The sequence below is a fragment of the Diceros bicornis genome, chromosome 24, assembly GCF_020826845.1.
Source record: "Diceros bicornis minor isolate mBicDic1 chromosome 24, mDicBic1.mat.cur, whole genome shotgun sequence".
In the NCBI taxonomy this organism is placed as follows: domain Eukaryota; kingdom Metazoa; phylum Chordata; class Mammalia; order Perissodactyla; family Rhinocerotidae; genus Diceros; species Diceros bicornis.
The window spans coordinates 51,648,007-51,668,836 of record NC_080763.1 but is presented as its reverse complement, the minus strand read 5'-3'; positions in this window follow the sequence as shown (position 1 = coordinate 51,668,836).

Genomic DNA, 20,830 nt, shown 5'->3' with positions numbered 1-20,830 from the left:
AGACACTGGCTGCCCTGCACAAGTTTCTGTAAGGAAAAGGTACTAATGGAACTTAGAAATAACAGGTGCCTTAGTCAAAAGTGATAAATTGAGTCTAATATATAAATATTGTGAAATTTTATAAAATCCATATTTTTTCAAGTTTTAAAAATTCTTATTTTTTCATTCAGGTTTCTCCAGAGAAATAGAATCAATAGGAAATATATACACTACATAACTATATGTATTTTTTTCAATGAATTGGCTTAGATACTTGTGACATCTGGATAGTCTGGAATCCGCAGGACAGGCCAGCGAGCTGGAAATTCTCAGACAGTAGCTAATGCTGCAGTCTTGAGGCATATTTTCTTCCTCCTCAGAGAAGTCTCAGCCTTTCCCTTAAGGCCTTTCACCTAATTGGATGAGACCCAGCCACATAACCCAGAAGAATCTCCTTTATTCAAGGTCAGCTGATGTAGATGTTAACCACATCACAGAAGGTCTCGACAGAAAGACCTAGACTAGTGGATAGTTGAATAACTGGGTCCTACAGCCCAGCAGCTGACTCACACAAGTAATCATCACCACGCACCCCTTGTCGACTGGAGACCCTTATACATGTCCTTAAATTATACCTAATATCCTGATAAACACACAACAACAAAGTTTTACTTTTGTCTAACATAACACAACTCTCTACCACACAAGTAAAGATGTGCTAAACCTTTCCAAATAACAGGATTATAACAGGATGTATCTTCCGTGGGTGTGACCACTCTTCTCCATGGTATTGTGTAACTTACTCACTGTGATGTGAGCTTAACTGCTTTTTTTTTTTTTTTTTTTTTTAAAGATTTTATTTATTTTATTTTTTCCCCCCAAAGCCCCAGTAGATAGTTGTATGTCATAGCTGCACACCCTTCTAGTTGCTGTATGTGGGACTCGGCCTCAGGATGGATGGAGAAGTGGTGCCTCGATGCGCACCCGGGATCCGAACCCGGGCCGCCAGCATCGCAGCTCGCGCACTTAACCACCAAGCCACAGGGCCGGCCGAGCTTAACTGCTTTTAATACATCTTCTGTTAGAGGGTAAGAGGATAAGAGAAGGTAGGAAACATGGATATATATATCTACTTGTTAGGAATTGTTAAATGCAGAGTGAGAAAACTTGTTCGTATATGTGAACATATTAGTAACAAAATACCTTCCTATAAATTGCAGTCCTCATTTCTGTAACTGGTCACGTGGTTGTAACTTGTATGGGAAACTACCTCCTTTCACTATTCTATCCATGTTCTCTTTGCCCTCAGCAGACAGCAGAGTGTCTTGGCTCTTTATCTGAAGGGTCTAGGCCCTTAGTCCTCCTCCCTGAATTGAGTTGTCATGGTTTTCCATTGACTTTGACCGCAGGGCACAGCGATACTAAGAGATGCCCTGAGATATCTCCCATATTTCAGACATGCTCTTTCTTACCCTCATTATGGAACAGTGGTGCGATTCTCCCTTTTTAGGCAGAGTCAATCACACCTGCCAACACTATAATTCCCTTTTTTGACTTGTTGAATAACAGGCACGAGGAGCTCAAAGTGGCAATCTTAACTTCCAGTTACATGGAATTATTGTTGTGTGTCTGGGTGGAAATATCTCTCTCTTTGGAATGAAAAACTCTAGATCAGCAAAACAAAAGTCTGCAGAGACAGGAAGCAAACATTGTGGTAAATGTCCACAAGAGGTAATAGTGAGTGACGCCTCTCCCATGTCCACCCTTGATTCCTTGACCTGTGAATCCTGACTATGGGAGAAAGAACACCATATATTGCACTCTGATTTAGAGCATATGCAGCCTCTGGAGAACCTTGCCCCAGCCATGCAAGGTTTTCCCACCTAGTAGTCACTGTAACTGAGTCTCCAAAGGGCCATTTCAAAGTTCCATCAAGCAAACTGCTTCTGGATGGTGGAACAGGGTAAGAACAGTGAATGCCATGACCATGGAGCCATTACCACACTTTTTCTGCTGTGAAGGTTTTTCATTGATGAGATGTAATACATGTGCAATACATACTCCACATGGTGATTAATTCATCCTCTAAGTTCAGGGATAATTGTTTTAGCAAAAGCATTGCAATTGAGGAAGGAAAATCCATATCCAGAGTAAGTATCTATTCAAGTAAAAAGAAAACAATGCCCCTTGATGGACATAATTCAATATAATCCACTAGCAACCAGACAGCTGGTTGAATACACTTGGGAATGGTGACACACCAGGGACTCAATATTGGTCTCTGTTGCTTGCAGATTAGTCACTCAGCCATGGTCATATGCAGGGGGACTTGTTGAGTGGAAGTGCATGTTGCTGAACCCATGCATAACTTCCATCACTGCCACCATGGCCACTGTGTTCATGATACCATTGGACAATGGCAGGGGTGGCTTGGGAAAGAGGCTGACTGGTATCTACAGAACTGGTCATCCTACTGACTGTATTAATGAATACTTCTGTCCTGAGGTCGCCCTTTAATGAGCATTCTCATGGGAAGCCCATAAATTTAGGTTTTCTTTCTACTCAGGAATCTAACTGCCTACATTTTTTGCATATATAGTCAGATACTTGTGAGCTAAAGTTGTGCAAAAAACATGACGTAGGACAGAGAGAAGCATCCACAAGTGAAAGCATGTTTAGGAGAAAATTTTTAAAATATAGCAAAGGCAAATGAGCTAAGTGTATTTAAGAAGTTGAATAATGAGTAAAAAATAGTTGATTATTATTCTTAGAAAAAACATTTTAAAAATATTATTTTTTGTCTTTTTTTTATACTCACATTCTATAAAAGTATCAATCAATTTGACTCTACACCTAAGGACCTAACCATATAAAAAGTTGTGCACATCAAATCAACCAGCTATCCTCTAATTTTTGAACCTAAAAAGGATATTGTAAACACTGCAAGGTGTTCTCATTGGTGGTCCTCGTATTTCTATTTCCTTCTTAGAGAAAAGCACTGACCTTAAATATGAGCTCCTCCTCTCAAAGTCTTTGGTGGATGGAAAGAAACCTTGATAATGTGCCACCACCACACAGCCTGCATGGCTCAGAGTGACTGCTAGGGGACATCTGATGGGATCAGATTCCACTTGGACTTACCAGGAAAAAAAGACACTTTCTTGTTGCAGAATTAGGCTAAAGATTTGGGAGTCTTTTAAAGCCATTCAATCGAAGAGAATTCAAAAACAGGAATTATGGGGCTGGCCCTGTGGCTTAGCGGTTAAGTGCACGGGCTCTGCTACTGGTGGCCTGGGTTCGGATCTCGGGTGCGCACCGATGCACTGCTTCTCCAGCCATGCTGAGGCCATGTCCCACATAGAACAACTAGAAGGATGTGCAACTATGACAAACAACTATCTACTGGGGCTTTGGGGAAAAAAAAGGAGGAGGATTGGCAATAGATGTTAGCTCAGGGCTAAACTTCCTCAGCAAAAAGAGGAGGATTAGCACAGATGTTAGCTCAGGGCTGATCTTCCTCAAAAAAAAAAAAAACAACCAGGAATTATGCCTTAGAAGTATAATGCTCTGTTCTTACTCTCATTAAATTCTTAATTCTTAAAGATAGAACCTTCAATCGTTTTACACTGGGCCACAAAATTGTATAATTTTTTCTACTGGTGATTTTATCTTTAGACCCATGTAAAGAGTCTTTGATGGAATGCCTTGCCGTATTTGAGGATATATGCATTAAGAAGATGAGAAACAGGATGGGTGTGTGGAGAAGGTTTAAGATTTTTAGTTTAGGTAACCCCATGTGTTTGGATTTCTCTCTGGATTACACACAATAAGGAGCATTTTGAGCTTCCCAGAAAAGTAGCCTCCTCTTTTATTCTGAAGTACATTTCTATATTCAATACTCGTGGGGACGGGCCAGGATCCCTACTCCAGGGTGAACAGGATTAATTCACTCTGTCGCGTAAGCCATTTCACCTGTTTAGATCTGTTTTCTACAGAAGCTAGCCTCCTCTCATCAGCCCACATTGTGTCCTGGACAAATATGGGCTTATCTGTGTGATGAGATAACAATAGATCATGCGGAATGTCCAGAAGAATTCACACACTAGGTCCACTAATTTCTAGATGCCGTCACACAGCACACAGGGATACAGCCATCCCAAATCAAAGCCTGTAGCCTGTTCCAATAATAGTAGTAGCTGAACCCAGAGTCTAGAGAGGAATCTTCGTGTTCGTGTCCTGGTTACTCAGGAGTTCTGAACAAGGAGCTCCCTGAGGCACGACTGTGTTTTCCAGGCCTCACCATGATTTGTAGCAGAGGATAAAGGACGTAATCATTTCCCCCATGTCAATTGAGGGCTGGTAAGGGGTGAGGTGCTGCTGGTGGGAATGCAAAGAGGCCCTCCACTTTGGGAAAGTCTACCCCTTTGTAATAAGATCTAGCACACAAATTCCGTGAGGCCCAACAGTTCCAATTCTCCTTACATATCTGGGGAGATAAGAACTGACATCAGTGCCTATGGTTAACAATACTGTACTGAATAGGTAAAATTTCCTTAAGAGGATAAGTTTTATATTAAATATTCTTATCACTAAAAAGACGGAGGGAGGACACTTTTGGAGGCGATTATTATGTTAATGTTATTGGTGTGGTGATGGTTTCATGAGTGTACACTTATCTCCAAACTCGTCAAGGTGTATACTTTAAATATGTACAATTTTTGGTAAGTCAAGCAAACCTCACTAAAAAAAACTTATGAACTATGTTTACACAGAAACCTGTATGCAGATATTTATGGCATCATTATTTATAAGCAACACAGAGTAGAAGAAACCAAGTTGTCTTCCAATATATGAGTGAATAAACAATGGGATGTTATTTAGTAGTAAAATGAGCAGAAGACGATACATCCATGAGCACGGATGACTCTCCGTGCATTACCCTACACGAAGGAGTCCAGCTCCAGAGTCTACACACTGTGTGTCTCCATCCATATACCATGGAATCTGCAAAACTAAAGGGACATACAGATGATCAGCGGTTGCCAAGTGCTGTGGAATTAAAAAGGATTGACTGGAAGTGGAAACAATGTATTTCTTTGGGGTGGTGGAAGTATCCTCTAACTAGATTTTTGCTATGCTTATATGACTGCTTTTGCTTACCATATTTATATTATACTTCCATAAAATCTAATTATCTTCCTTATATGTAAATACTAATAAAATTATATTCAAATGTCTTGTCTCAACACTATGTATTCTAGTCAGTCTTAACTTTGTGATCTTTCAGTCACTATGGATAGCGAATTTTTCTATAGATAGATAACAGATTTATAGATATATAGATATTCAGTTAACGAAAACCACAATTTCTAACGTAGGACTATAGGTTTGTGTGGCTGAGATGTAATAAACGTTAAAATCACTAAGAGAATGAAATCAAGGTAGTTAATGGCTAGAGGGCCACTTCACAGTCTCCAGAGATAATTCGAAGAACACGCTGTATCTGCAAATGAACCGTCTGAGAACCGAGGACACAGCCACGTGCTACTGTGCAACAGACACAGTGAGGGGAAGTCAGTGTGAGCCCAGACACGAACCTCCCTGCAGGAGGGGCTCAGGACCACCAGGGGGCGCCCAGGACACGCTAAGTAGAGGGAGGAAGCCTCAGGAGGAGGTGCAAGTGGATGATTAATGGCTGCTTTCTCCTAAGGATCAGGGCCTTCCTCCCCCTCTAAGAGTTTTCCCGGGAACTTTCCAGATTAAGAATTCTGCGCCTTCCAGGTATGTCTCTGAATCTCAGAAGGCATGCTGTCCATTAGCTGGCATGACAAAGTCTCAGGTTTCCTTTTATTCTTTCTCTGTTTTTTCCCTTGTTTCTTGATTGCTCTTGGGAGAAGGGGGCTGTGCTCCCTCCCTGCTCTTGTTTCTGACTTTCTCCTTCCAGAGAGCCTCAGACCAGTCTCATCAGGGTTGGAGACCTCTCCATGACGTTAGAGGAAGTAGTCGCCTGGCTGTCCCACAGGGTTGCTGTGGGTGCCTTGTCCCCTAACACTGACTGTGGAATTTTGTGTGTGTTAGAAACATAAGCAGCTCCTCCTCCTCCTCCTCCCTCCTCTTCCATTACTAGTTATACTTGAAGCTTTCTCTGTACCCCAATTATTTCTGTAAGATTTTCCTTCCTGGAAGCACCAGTCAATATCATCAAGGTTGGGGGGCTCCCCCATCACAATAGATGGCTTAACCCCATGTCTGTCCCTCAGGGATGCCTAGTGGGCTTTGCCCTTAACCCTGATGATCAGGATTCCTTGGCATCAGGGGCAGATGCAGCAGCAGCAGCATCAGAGGCATTTAGAGGCTCTCGGTGAGCCATCTGCATTAGGAGAGTGGACCACAGAACTCAACCTTCAGTCAGCAATGACTCTTCACGTGGCGTTTGCTGTTCCTCCACACAGGCAACACCCAAGGCAGCACCCACTGTGCAGGGCATAGACTCTCCCTTGAGGGCCCTATAGAAGGGGCATCCATACCTGGTTAACACAACTCATTGATTATATGGTAAAAATTATTCCCCTGAGTCTAGTGTCCATCACAGTTTAACCTTGAATGAGACAGATAGACCAGGGCAGAGCCACATGGCCAATGGTCACTCTTATAGGGGCACTCATCAATAATCTTGTCTCAAAAAGATTACCACTTATTGAAACTCCTAATTTAGATCGGCTAAATCTACAACAGGGGCACTGTAGGACACATCAATGCCTCATGGCACAGCACAGCTCAAAGCACAAGACCCAAAGCTTCTGGATACGCCTTCAGCAGCTCTGCTATGACCTGGGTGGGGCACGCACCAGGCCAGGGCCTGCAGTGGGTGGGGACCAACACAGTCACTGGAAGCCCACTGTGCCCAGGGCTTCTCAGAAGAGTTCGTCTTCTCCGAGGACACCTCTATCAGCACAGCCTATCTACACATCAGTGGCCTGAGGTCTGAGGACACAGCCACATACTACTGCGTGAGACACAGTGTGAAAACCCCTGTCCTGAGTGTGTCAGAAACTATGAGGGAGAGGGAAGCTGTGCTGGGCTAAGGCAGTGACAGGGCCAAGGTGGTGCAACCTTTCTTTGACTTAAGGTCTCCTTGTAGGAACCTTCACCGAGTCTCTGGGCTTCTCCACCTCAGGCCAGACTGCTCCAGGGGGACTCAGAGTGGACATCTGTGGAGAAGACCCAGGGAAGATGGGGGCCCTGGAGTTTCCCCAGCTTCCTCCTCATCCTTGGGTTCTGGGGCTCATTCCCTCAAGCAGCTGCCAGCAGGCCAATGTGCCTGCCTCACTCCATGGCCAGTGAGATGTGGACTCAGTGGTTTCTGTGTGACTGATGGGGTGATGCCCTTGTTGCTGTGTCAGGGAGAGAACCTCTGCTTCCTACTCTGTGGGCTACTTGTGATTGGCATGGGAGTTGGGCTCCTTAACACCCCTGGTCTAGGTTACTTATGAATGGCCACATGCCATGGAGGATAAAAAAATATTAATGAACATTATGTCAAAAATATTCACGCCTCAACATTATGCATTCTGTTCCCTCTTAGCTACATTTTTTTCAATGTCTATGTATAGTAGATAGATAGATAGATAGATAGGGACAGGGAGAGTGGATTTAATTTAATTAATAAAAATGACAAGTTCTAACTTAAGACTGTGGGGTTGAGTGGCTGGGATGGGATAGAAGTTAATAGCATCCAGGGAATGAAATCAAAGTATGATGTTCGTGAGGTTTCATATATATAGTTCCTTTATTCATCACAAATTATAATGAGTTTTTTTTTTAAATGGCAGCAAATCTAAGCATATCTCTTCAGAGGATGACAAGAAATGACCTGAAGGAGATGTACAGATGATGGACACAGGGAGGGTGCCTGTAGGCAGAAGGGTCCCTGAGCACATGCGTGAAGGAGCCATCAGTATTAGAATAGAGGGACGATGCTCCAGATCGAGGTCAGAGACCTTGTCCTTGAATATCCCAGAGTCCAGGAAACCCCAGGACATGAGACGGAGATCACCAGGAACAGGAAACAGCAAGAGCTTTGAGTGGGAGGGGTCTGGTCTGCAGGGGGCACTCAGGAGTATCTGACCACAGGTCCCAGCCCCAAGGCTGGTGCAGAGGGATTCTGGGGAGGGAGGGCTTTTCTTTGTGGTCTGCAGTTTCCGTTCCTGTGAGCAAATCTATGCTTAGGGGCTCTCTGTACATTTTCCTGTCTGAGTCCCAGTTCTCTTTACAACACCAGATTCTGGGAAAATGGGTCTGTTACTCCTCTGCCATCATCCGTTCAGTAATTGGAAGATGCTGGGTTACACGGATGCATAGTGTCTGTTCTTACATGACCTCTTCTCCTCCTAAAGATGTGATTCTTTCTGATGTATGTAATTAGGTTTATCTGACGTATTACATGGGCTGTTGTAGGGAAGACTTGGCACAGAGCCTTAGACAAAATTATACAACACCCCACTCCTTGAAAACAGCCTCTTGTAGCATTCCTATGCCAAGGGTGGAGTTATTCAGATAAAGTTAATGTCATAAGCTCTTACCTTAACAAGAATAGGAGCTTAGAGGGACTATCGTTTGTTTCATAATTATGCATATGCCGAATATTGGCATCAAAGTATTACTTGAAATATGAAAATATGATTTGTAGATAGTGGCAATTGTAGATATTTTAAGTATTTGAGATTGTATAGGTGATGTCCATGTGGCTAATTCCATGTAATGTCTTTTAAATATCTGTAAAGTTATCTATTTATGTAGCTATCTATTATCTCTGAAATTTCTTATTAGATCCCTAATATTAGCTCCCAATAACTTCCAAGTTAGCGCCTCCATTATTTTTCAAGATGGTTATTTGGATATCAACTCCATGCATAAGTTACAGGTGATCTCTGTTGTATCAACAGAAAAGTTACATCTGTTCTATAAAGCGATTACCGCCACCCTTGGTAACTAGCCTCCTGTGTGAGGTGGAATTCTCGGGGGACGGGAGGACCCCTCCAACCTCAGGGATAATTTCTGCAGATCCCACAGAAGGTGGCCTTCCATTGGTGTCTGTGCATTGAGGACATAGGTGCTTCTTCCAGCCTTACAGCCTGGTCTCTGCAGGCGAAGCCCTTCACCTGTGAGACATCAAGATCAGAGGTCTCCCAGGCTCCTGTGCTCTGGAGACAGTTGTTCAGATCAAAATCAGGTCAAAAGTGCAGAAAGTAAAAGAAATCTTATCTTTGGAAGGACTGGCCTTTACTTGTCATTATATTTATGCCAAAGTGACATGAAAATATTATGTTTCTATGAAATTATGTTTGTATTTGTTGTTAATGTTTATCATTGTCAATCTTTATTTAGATTTGGGAAGGTGTTTGAACAAAATGATAATGCTTTTTAATATCTATTTGTAAGATACGTGAGACTAAACTAAATCATGATTTACTCATCTATTCCAACACTGATGATTATGCTCAGGAAGGTGAGGCTGTCTTTTGACCTGTTCCCACACTGAATTCACAGAGAGACTGCTGTCCCATTGAGACCACCACGTCTTGTGCATTAATGAAGAGACACCTGCAGGGGGTCAAAGAAGCACCAGTGAGCCTGACCTCAGTCCCTCCCCACTTATAAGGACAGGGCTCTCCCACATGCAAATTTCTCATCAAGCTCTGGGGTAAAATCCAGTCTTGGGCTGTGTGAGCTCACAGCTCTCTCCTCAGACAGGGCTGAGGTCTCTGGGGAAGGCAGAGCTGTGGTCTAGAAGAAGATGAAACTGTTGGGTCTTCTCCTTTGCCTGGTGACAGGTCCCCAAGGTGAGTGTGTCAGATGTCAAACCTGGGTCGATGGGGATGGTTGTGACTACACGTGACTGACAGGGACTGATTCTTCTTGTCCCCAGGTGTCCTGTCCCAGGTGCAGCTGCAGGAATCGGGCCCAGGACTGGTGAAGCCCTCACAGACCCACTCCCTCACCTACACTGTCTCTGGAGTCTCCATCACAACCAGCTATTACTGCTGGCGCTGGATCCGCCAGCCCCCAGGGAAGGGGCTGGAGTGGATTGAGGGCATATATTATAGTGGTAGCACTTACTACAGCCCATCCCTCAAGAGCCGCACCTCCATCTCCAGAGACACGTCCAAGAATCAATTCTCCCTGCAACTGAGCTCCGTGACCACTGAGGACACGGCCGTGTTTTACTGTGCAAGAGACACAGTGAGGGGAAGTCAGCGTGAGCCCAGACACAAACCTCCCTGCAGGAGACAGGAGGGTGCTGAGCTGCAGGGGCGCTCAGGGCCACCAGGGGGCGCTCAGGACCCACTAAGTGCAGAGACCAGACACAGGAGCAGGTGCAGAGGTGTGTTTGGATCAGGGATTTCCTCTCTAAGCTCTCAGCTGCCCCCAGGGACATTTCCTGTTTTCTTCTTCTAGTTCTAATTTCTCATAGTCTCAGTGCAGCCCGCAAAGGAGGACGTGACATCGTCTGTTGCAGATGAGATATCACCAGTGACTAGAGAATTTTCCTTCAATTTCTTATAGGCCCTGGTTTTCTGCCTAGACAAAGACAACACACTGAGGATTCTTGTCGTCCCTGATAAACAGCAGCACAGTCCAGGCACTCTGTGTGCTGAGCTCACCTTCTCTGCCCTCAGATGGGCACACACTGACTCCACGTGTCATGAGCATCCCCCCAGGACATCTGCCCTGTGGGGTTCTTTGTTCTCCCTGCTACAGTTTAACCTCAATATTTTTTATTTTGGTAACACTGGCTTATAACGTTATGTAAATTTCATGCGTACATCATTACATTTCAATTTCTTTGCAGATTGCATCGTGTTCACCACCAAAAGACTAATTACCATCCATCACCACACACATCTGATCATCCCTTTCACCCTCCTCCCTCCTCTCTTTGCCTGTGGTAACCACCAATCCAGTCTCTGTCTCTATGTTTGTTTGTTGTTGTTTTTGTCTTCTATGTATGAGTGAGATCATCCAGTATTTGACATCTCCCTCTTACTTATTTCCCTTAGCTTAATACCTTCAAGGTCCATCCATCTTGTCACAAATGACCAGATTTCATCCTTTTGTATGGCTGATTAGTATTCTGCTGTGTATATAGACCTCTTCTTATTATCCATTCATCCCTTGATGGGCATCTAAGTTGCTTCCAAATCTTGGCTATTGTGAATGATGCTGCAATGAACATAGGTGTGGGTATATTTTTACACCATGTTTTCATGTTCTTTGCATAAACACCTAGCAGTGGAATAGCTGGATCATATGGTAGTTCTAGTCTTAAATTTTTAAGTTATCTCCATACTGTTTTTCATAGTGCCTGCACCACTTTGCACTCCCCCCAGCAGCCTACGAGAGTTTCTTTTTTTCTACATCCTCTCCAACACTTATTATTATCTTGTTAATTATAGCCATACTGATGGGAGTGAGGTGATATCTCATTGTAGTTTTGTTTTGCATTACCCTGATAATTAGTGATGTTGAAAATCTTTTCCTGTGTCTGTTGGCCATCTGTATATCCTCTTTGAGAAATGTCTGTTCAGATCCTTTGCCCATTTTTAATTGGGTTGTAAGTTTTTGTTGTTGTTTAGGTGTATAAATTCTTTATATATTTTGGATATTAACCACTTACCAGATGTATGTTTTTCAAATATCTTTTACAAATTGTTAGGTTGTCTTTTCGTTTTTTTGATGGTTTCCTTTGCTGGGCAGAAGAATTTTACTTTGATGTAGTCCCATTTGTTTATTTCTTCTGTTGTTCCCCTTGCCTGGCCAGACATGGTGCCTGAAAACATGGTGCTGAGACTGATGCGGAAGAGTGCACTGCCTATGTTTCCTTCTAGAAGTTTCCTGGTTTCAGGACTTACATTGAAGTCTTTGATCTGTTTTGAGTTAATTATTGCGTATGGTGTAAGATAATCGTCTACTTGCATTCTTTCGCATGTGGCTGTCCAGTCGTCCCAGCACCATTTTTTGAAGAGACTTTCCTTTTTCCATTGGATGTTCTTGTCTCTCATGTTGAAAATTAGCTGTCCATAGACGTGTGGGTTTATTTCTGGGCTCTCTATATAAATACATTTTAGGATTCTTTGTTCTATTTCCATGATGAATGTCATTGGAACGTTGATAGGGATTGGGAGGAATCTGTAGATTGCTTTAGGAAGTATGGGCTTTTTCACTATGTTTCTTCTTCCCGTCCAAGAGCACGGACTATCTTTCCATTTCTTTGTGTCTTCTTCTATTTCTTTCAACGAGTTATAGTTTTCGGTGTACAGGTCCTTCTCCTCTTTAGTTAAGTTTATTCATAGCAGTTACTCTTTTTGTTGCAATTGTAAAGGGGATTGTATTCTTAATTAATCTTTCTGCTACTTCACTGTTTGTATATAGAAACTTAACTCATATTTGTATGTTGATTTTGCATCCTACAACATTACCATACTGATTGATTATTTCTAAAAGTATTTGGGTGGATTCTTTAGGATTTTCTGCATATTAAATCATGACGTGCAAATAGTGACAGTTTCACTTCTTCCTTTCCAGTTTGGATCCCTTTTATTTCTTTTCCTTTCCTGATTGCTCTGGCTGGGACTTCCAGTACTGTGTCAAATGAGAGTGGTGTAAGCGGGCATCCTTGTCTGGTTCCTGATGTTAGAGGGACAGCTTTCAGTTTTTCTCCATTGAGAATGATATTATCTGTGGGTTTGTCATATCTGGCCATTATGTTCAGGTACTTTCCTTCTATACCATTTTATTAAGGATTTTTCTCATAAAAGGATGCTGTTTCATGTCAAATGTTTTCTCTGCATCTATTGAGATGATGATGTGATTTTTATTCTTCATTTTGCTAATGTGGTGTATCATGTTGATTGATATGCAGATGTTGAACCATCCCTGCATCCCTGGAATAAATGTCACTTGATTATGGTGTATGATCCTTTTTTTTTGTGTGTGTGTGTGTGAGGAGGACCAGCCCTGAGCTAACATCCAATGCCAATCTTCCTCTTTTTTGCTGAGGAAGACTGGCCCCGGGGCTAACATCCGTGCCCATCTTCCTCTACTTTATATGGGACGCCGCCACAGCATGGCTTGACAAGCGGTGCGTTGGTGCGCACCCAGGATCCGAACTGGCGAACCCTGGGCCGCCACAGCGGAACGGGCGCACTTAACCGCTTGCGCCACCGGGCTGGCCCCCGTGTATGATCTTTTTAATGTATTGTTATATTCAATCTGCTAGTATTTTGTTCAGGATTTTTGCACTGATATTCTTCAGTGATATTGGCCTGTAATTTTATTTTTTGTGAGTGTGTTGTCCTTGTCTGGTTTTGGTATCAGCGTGATGTTGGCTTCGTAGAATGAGTTAGGAAGCTTCCTGTCCTATTTGATATTTGGAAGAGTTTGAGAAGGATAGGTATTAAGTCTTCTTTGAAGGTTTGGAAGAATTCACCAGGGAAGCCGTCTGGTCCTGGACTTTTATTTTTTGGGAGGTTTTTGATTACTATTTCAATCTCCTTACTGATGATTGGTCTATTCGAATTCTCTATTTCTTCTCATTCTTCAGTTATGGAAGGTTGTATGATTCTAAGAATCTATCCATTTCTTCTAGATTATCCAATTTGTTGGCATATAGTTTTTCATAGTATTCTCTTATAATCTTTTGTATTTCTGAGGTGTCACTTGTAATTTCACCTCTTTAATTACTGATTTTACTAATTTGAGCCTTCTCTCATTTTTACTTGGTGAGTCCAGCTAAAGATTTGTCAATTTTGTTTATCTTTTCAAAGAACCAGCTCTTGGTTTCATTGATTTTTTTCTTTTTCTTTTTTTTTTTTTAGTCTCTATTTCATTTATTTCTGCGTGACTTTTATTATTCCCCTCCTTCTACTCATTTTGGACTTTGTTTATTCCTCTTTTACCAGTTTCTTTAGGTGCCCTATTCCATTGTTTATTTGAGATTTTTCTTGTTTGTTGAGATAGGCCTGTATTGCTATAAACTTCCCTCTTAGAAACACTTTTGCTGTATCCCATTAATTCTGGCATGTCATATTTTCATTTCCATTTGTCTCCAGGTATTTTTTTTATTTCACCTTTGATTTCTTCATTGATCCAATCATTCTTAAGTAACATTTTGTTTAATCTCCACTTATTTGTAGCTTTGTTTATTTTCTTCCTCTAGTTGATTTCTTGTTTCATAACATCGTGTTCAGAAAAGATGCTTGGTATTATTTCAATCTTCTTAAATTTATGGAGACTCGTTTTTTGGCCTAATATGTGATCGATCCTGGAGAATGTTCCATGAGCATTTGAAAAGAATGTGCACTATTCAGTTTTTGGCTGGAATGTTCTGTATATATCTACTAAGTCCATCTGGTCTATCCCGTCATTTAAGGCCAATGTTTCCTTAGTGATTTTCTGTTTGGATGATCTATCCCTTGGTGTAAGTGGAGTGTTCAAGTCCCTTACTATTATTATGTTGCTGTCTATCTCTCCTTTTATGTCTGTTCATAATTGTTTTATATATTTCGGTCCTCCTATATTGGTGCATAGGTATTTATGAGTGTTATATCCTATTGTTGGATCGTTCCCTTGAAAATCATGTAGCACCCTTCTTTGTCTCTTCTTACAGTTTTTGTTTTAAAGTCTGTTTTGTCTGATATGAGTATTGCTACCCCAGCTTTGTTTTCATTGCCATTTACATGGAGTATCTTTTTCCATCCCTTCAATTTCAGTTTGTGAGTGTCTTTAGGCCAGAAGTGTGTCTCTTTCATGCAGCATATATATGGGTCTTGTTATTTTATCCAATCAGCCACCCTATGCCTTTTGATTGGACCATTTAGTCTATTGAAATTTAAAGTAGCTACTGATAAGTGTGTACTTACTGCCATTTTTTTACTTTTTTTATGGGTGTTTTAGTAGTTCTTCTCTGTTCCTTTATTCTTCTCTTGCTCTCTTCCTTTGTGGTCTGATGGCTTTCCTTACTATTATGTTTGGGTTCCTTTCTTAGTTTTTTGTGTATTTATTATAGGTTTCTGGTTTATGATTACCATGAGGTTCATATATAATAATCTAGTATATGGCAATCTATATTAAGTTGATGGCTTCTTTAATTTGACCTCTTTATAAAAGTTCTACTCTTTTACTCTCCTCCTCCCACGTTGTATGTTTTGGATATCATATCTAAGTTCTTTTTTGTAGTGTGTATGTATAAATTACCCTCTTATGGAAGTAGATAATTTTTCCTATTTGTGGTCTTCTTTTTCCCCCTTAAATAAGTCCCTTTAGCATATCTTGTAGGACTGTTTCTTGCTGATAAACTCCTTTAATTTTTGCTTGTCTGGGAAACTCTTTGTCTCTCCTTGCATTCTGAATGATAACCTTGCTGAATAGAGTATTCTTGGCTGTAGGTTTTTTCCTTTTAGCACTTTAAATATATTGTGCCACTCTCTTCTAGCCTGTAAGGTTTCTGCTGAGAAGTCACCTGATAGCCCTATGGGGTTTCCTTTTTATGTAACTTGTTGCTTTTCTCTTGTGGCTTTTAGGATTCTCTCTTTATCTTTAATTCTGAACATTTTAATTGTAATGTGTCTTGGTGTGGGCCTCTTTTGGTTTTTATTTTTTGGTGCTGTCTGTGATTCCTGTGCCTTGATGTCTGTTTCTTTCCTTAGATTAGGGAAATTTTCAGCTATTATTTCTTCAAATACATTCTCTGCCCCTTTATCTCTCTCTTCCCCTTCGGAGTCATCTACGTCATGGTGTTTGTGTGCGTGATGTCCCAGTGGTCCCTTAGACTGCCTTCACTCTTTAATTATTTTTTTTCTTTTATCTGTTCAGCTTGGGTGATTTCCTCTAGTCTTTCATCCAGTGCACTGATCCATTCTTCTGTTTCCTCTACCATGCTTTTTAGTCCCTCTTGTGACTTTGTCATTTCCGGTATTATATTCTCCATTGTTGATTTGTTCTCTTTTATATCTTCCATGTCTTTGTTGACACTCTCACTGAGTTCATCTGCTCTTTTCCTAAGATCAGTGAGCATCTTTATGACTCTTTGTTCGATCTCTCTGTCAAGTAGGTTGCCCATTTCTGTTCCATTTAGTTCCTCCTTTTGGGTTTTGTCCTGTTCCCTTACTTGGAACATATTCCTTTTTCTCCTCATTTTGCCTCTTTCTCTGTGCTTGTATCTATGTTTTAGGTAGGTCAACTATGTCCTCTGATCTTGGAGAGGTGACATTATGTAAGTGATGCCTTATGAGGCCCCAAAGTGTGCTTCCTTCTTGTCACCAGTTCCAATTGTTCCAGGAGTGTCCCCGTGTGGGCTACGTGTGTCCATATATTGTGACAGGGTTGCTCTTTCTGTATGTGCCCAGGGAGGCTGAGCTATGCCCCGTCTGGCTGGTTGTAATGCTCAGCTACGTGTAGCTGTTGTGGACCCTCCAGTCTCTTTATCAAGTGTGGGGAGCCCCAGCAGAGTTGGCTGCAAGGTCTAATAGCACATTGCTGTTGCATTTTTTCTGTTAAGTTTGTAGGGCCCCAGTGTGGCTGGTTGTTGGGCTCAGCGATTTACAATTGCTAAAGGTGTCCAGGCTATAAGTCACTTGTCAGCTGTGTGAGGATTGCTGTTGTGTGGGGCTGGCCGCAGGCCTGGGAGCACTCAATTGTTTCAGGCTTTGGAAGGTGGGGCTGATGCTCTATGTGGCCGTTTGAGAACCACAAGTCTTCTGCAGCTGACAAGCCCCACCTCCCACGGGGCCACACACACAGTCCTGCTCTGTGCGCACATCCCAACACCCTGAAGCACACTCACTTGCCCCACAGCAGATGACCCACACTCTCCATCTGCCCCCTGTGCAGGCCCTGCACCAGAGAGGTGGACTACTCACCAGGCTGCAGAGAGTCCAGGAACCACAAGCCACAAGAGGGCTTATTGTTGAGTGAGGCCCGTCCCTAGGGTGGGGTGCTTTCCTTGGCTGAGCTGGATTAAATCTATGCTCTAGTGGATAGGGCAGACCCTGGGCTAGCAGGCCACAGGGAGAGCTCCAAAGGCGTCTGCCAGCATCTGTGTCAGCACACCCACACCAGGTCACAACAATGGCTGCTGCCAATATCCCAGTCCCTGGAGAGGTCTCAACCTTCACCAAGATGCACCCAGATCCTATCAGGTGAGTCACTTTTCATCAAAGGACTGTGCACATTTCTTTCTGGAGATTTTAGCTTGCTTTCCAAAATTGGTGAATTTGTGCATGAGCCCTTTAAGAGCCAGCTTTAATTTCCTTATGACCCAGCTTTTCTGCGGGTAGTCGTCATTGTTGTTAGTGGCCAGTAAAGCCAGATATTATGACCCTTGTCTTGGTTGTGCTGGGTCCAAAAGTGCTCATAGAGCCAACGCTCCCTGGCTCAGGTACCCCACTCCTCCGGGGAAGGCGGCGCACCTTTGGACTGCTCCTGGGCAGCCATGAAGCATTGTGGCTTGTGAAGGTGGGGTTTTTTCTCTCTAGAAGGGAATTGCGGCCTCTTCCGTCTCAGTCAGGACTGTTGTATGTTGCAGGGGTTCCTCTTATCCACTTTTTAGTTCTCTCTCAGGGGTAATTGTTCTAAGAGTAGCTGTAGGTCTGCTGTGTCCATGGGAGGAGGTGAGTTCGGAGTCTGCCTACACCACCATCTTGACTCTCCCTCTCATCTCTGTGCATGTTTATGAGTATAGAATTTCTACAGTACAATGGATGTAACATTGACACCTACATTACATAATTTATATACATATGTAAATACTATATAAGGTAATAAGTGGTAAGCTTTTATCTCAGCACAGTCTCTAATAATAGTTTATATTTTCTCAAGTGCTTTCATTGTCACCACCCTCCCCAGGACACTCTCGTCTTCCCTGGGGCAGTGTTTTCTTTGACACATACAATGCCAGAAGTTGATATATAGTCAGAGGAGAAGTAAATAGGGCCCTCCTTCTTCTGATGAAAACCAGCCCACTTCCAACCCTGCAGCTCTGGGAGAGGAACCCCAGCCCTGGTATTCCCAGGTGTTCCCATTTGGTGATCAGGACTGAACACAGATGACTCACCTTGGAGTTTGGGCTGAGCTGGGTTTTCCTTGTTGCTATTTTAGGAGGTAATTTATGGAGAACAAGATACATTGGGTATGTGAGAAGATATGAGTGGGAGAATCAGTGGATGTGTGACAGTTTCGTGACCAGGATGTTTGTGTTTGTGTTTGCAGGTGTCCAGTGTGAGGTGCAGCTGGTGGAGTCGAGGAGAGGCTTGGTGCAGCCTGGGGGGTCTCTGAGACTCTCCTGTGCAGCCTCTGGACTCACCTTCAGTGACTAGTGGATGGGCTGCGTCCACCAGGCTCCAGGGAAGGGATCGTACTGGGTTGGTCAAATTAGTACAGATGGAAGTAGCACTAACTATGATGACTTTGTGAAGCACCAATTCACTGTCTCTAGAGACAGTGCCAAGAACATGCTGTATCTGCAAATGAACAGCCTGAGATCCCAGGACACAGCTCTGTGTAGTGCGAAAGACACAGTGTGAGGAAGTCAGTGTGAACACAGACACAAACCTCTTCTGCAGGGAGACAGGGAGACTGGGCTGCAACAGGTGCTCAGGACCACCAGGGAGCACTCAGGACCCACAGAGCATACAGACCAGACGCAGGGGTTGGTGCAGAGGAGGTTGGGGAAGGGGTTTCCTGTGGGATCAGGAATTTCCTCTCCAAGCACTCAGCTGCCCCCAGGGACAATTTGTGTTTTCTTCTCTTGGCTCTAATTTTTCAGAATCTCAGTGCAGCCAGAAAACAAGGAATTAACTTTGTCTGTTTGGAGATGTGATGCCACCAGTGACCAGGGACTTTTCCATCAAATTCTTATAGATTCTGTTTTTCTGTGTTGATAAAGGCAACACACTAAGGATTCTCATCATCGCTGAGAAACCCCAACATATATTCTCTGCCCTAAGACGGGCACACGCTACTCCACGTGTCATGAGCATCCCCCCAGGACATCTGCCCCCATAGGGATCTTTGTTCTCCCTGCTACATTGAAAGTTCTCACTGTTTATCCACTGGGGTGGACCTTGGTGATCAGGGATTGCCCTCTTTGGTAGCTGCCCCTCAGTCTCCTGGAGGGGAAAGCAGTCCACCTAAGGGGATGCAGCTCTTAGATTTCTCCATGAGACAGACAGTATTATAAGCAAAAGAAACCCATCACAGACATGCTGGGTGGTGTTCTGGGTGGGTGTGAGTAAGTATCCCTGTGGCCGTGTCTCAGCTTCCACAGGAGAGTCCAGGTGGACAATGAGAACCAGCCGGACAAGCCCTGATCCTGGCCCACCCTCTGCTTCCCCCCAGTAGCCCACAGAAATCCACCCCACCATCGCCCTTGTTTTATACTCCTATATTCTAACAGAATCTGTCCTAGACCCTGATTCCATCAGGATGGAGTCCCAATCACTCTTCCCAGATCCCCACCAGGTGCAGACACAGAGTGAGACTCAATAACGGATCTCAAGAACGATGGCAGAGGCCTGAAGTGGGACTGAAGGGGGAATATGAGGCTTAAAATACGTTTTGGAAGAAAAATGAAATGTCAAACAGAAATATGATGATGCACAAGCACGTCCTGTGAAAGAAACCTTAAGTTGGACTTAAATCTTTTGCTCTGGAAAAGACATTGTAGAGGATGAAAAGACATGCCATAGTCTGAGGTAAAATTTCCTCTGTGGGAGTTTCCTCTGTTCCTCTGCCAGTTCCTATTGATTTCTAGGAGAGCCTTAGGTTACTGGCTTTGGTGTCTTTATCCCTGCAGATTAGTTACTTAGTACTTAGTGGTGATTGGTGAGGTGGTTCTGGGTACTGCATCTCAGCAGTAGGTGCTGTTCGTCTCTCCCAGACAGAACAATCTTGGAGGAGGAGCTCTGTGGGATGTGTCACCAACCCTGGAGGACAAGACTTTAAATGGTGAGCTATCTCCCTAATGATGTGACCCCTCAGAATATCACACTATAGCACCTTCACCTCACTCTGCTTCAAGTAATCCATTATGTATTCCTCATGAATTCTTGTACTAGTTTCTAAGCCATCTGGTTTCTCTGCCCCAGATAAGCTATTATTTCCATGGCATTTGTCCTGGAAACCACTTGATTCTCTCCAGATTTCAGGTTTGTTGTTTGCACTATAATTTCAATTATCCGATGTGTAGAATTAGCTCACTAATTTGCAGTTTATCCAGTAGAGTTGTTGTTGTTGCACGAAGAAGAGGAACAACCTTTTCTTCAGCTCTGTACATCCCAGAGCTGAGCAACAGTTATATTTGTAATACCCAGAATCTGGAAACAATCCAGTAACAATCAGAAGCTTAATAGTCAAACACATTGTGGTGCAACTATTATTGGAATGCTTCCCAACATTACCATCTATGAATGTTCAGGCACACAACAAAATGGTTGCATTCACAAGCAATGATGTTGCATAAAAGAATACAGACAAAAATAATACACACTATACAATCAATTTGTATACGTTTCAGTAACGAAAACTAATCTAAGTGGCACAAATATCAGGCTTATCTGTCTACAAGTTGAGTTAAGGGAAGATGTGGGAACTATACCTACGTAAAATTAATATAAATAAACAGATGGTTGCTTAGGAGGCAAAGAGGGATAGAGACGTTGATAATGACCCATGGTATTTTCCCAGTTTCAACATGAGGGAGGACAAGAGAGGGTTCCCACTCAATAGATTCCTCCACTTCTCAGGGGGATTTGCGGAGGGAGGTTTGGGGGAGGAAGCTGGTATTACTGCACAA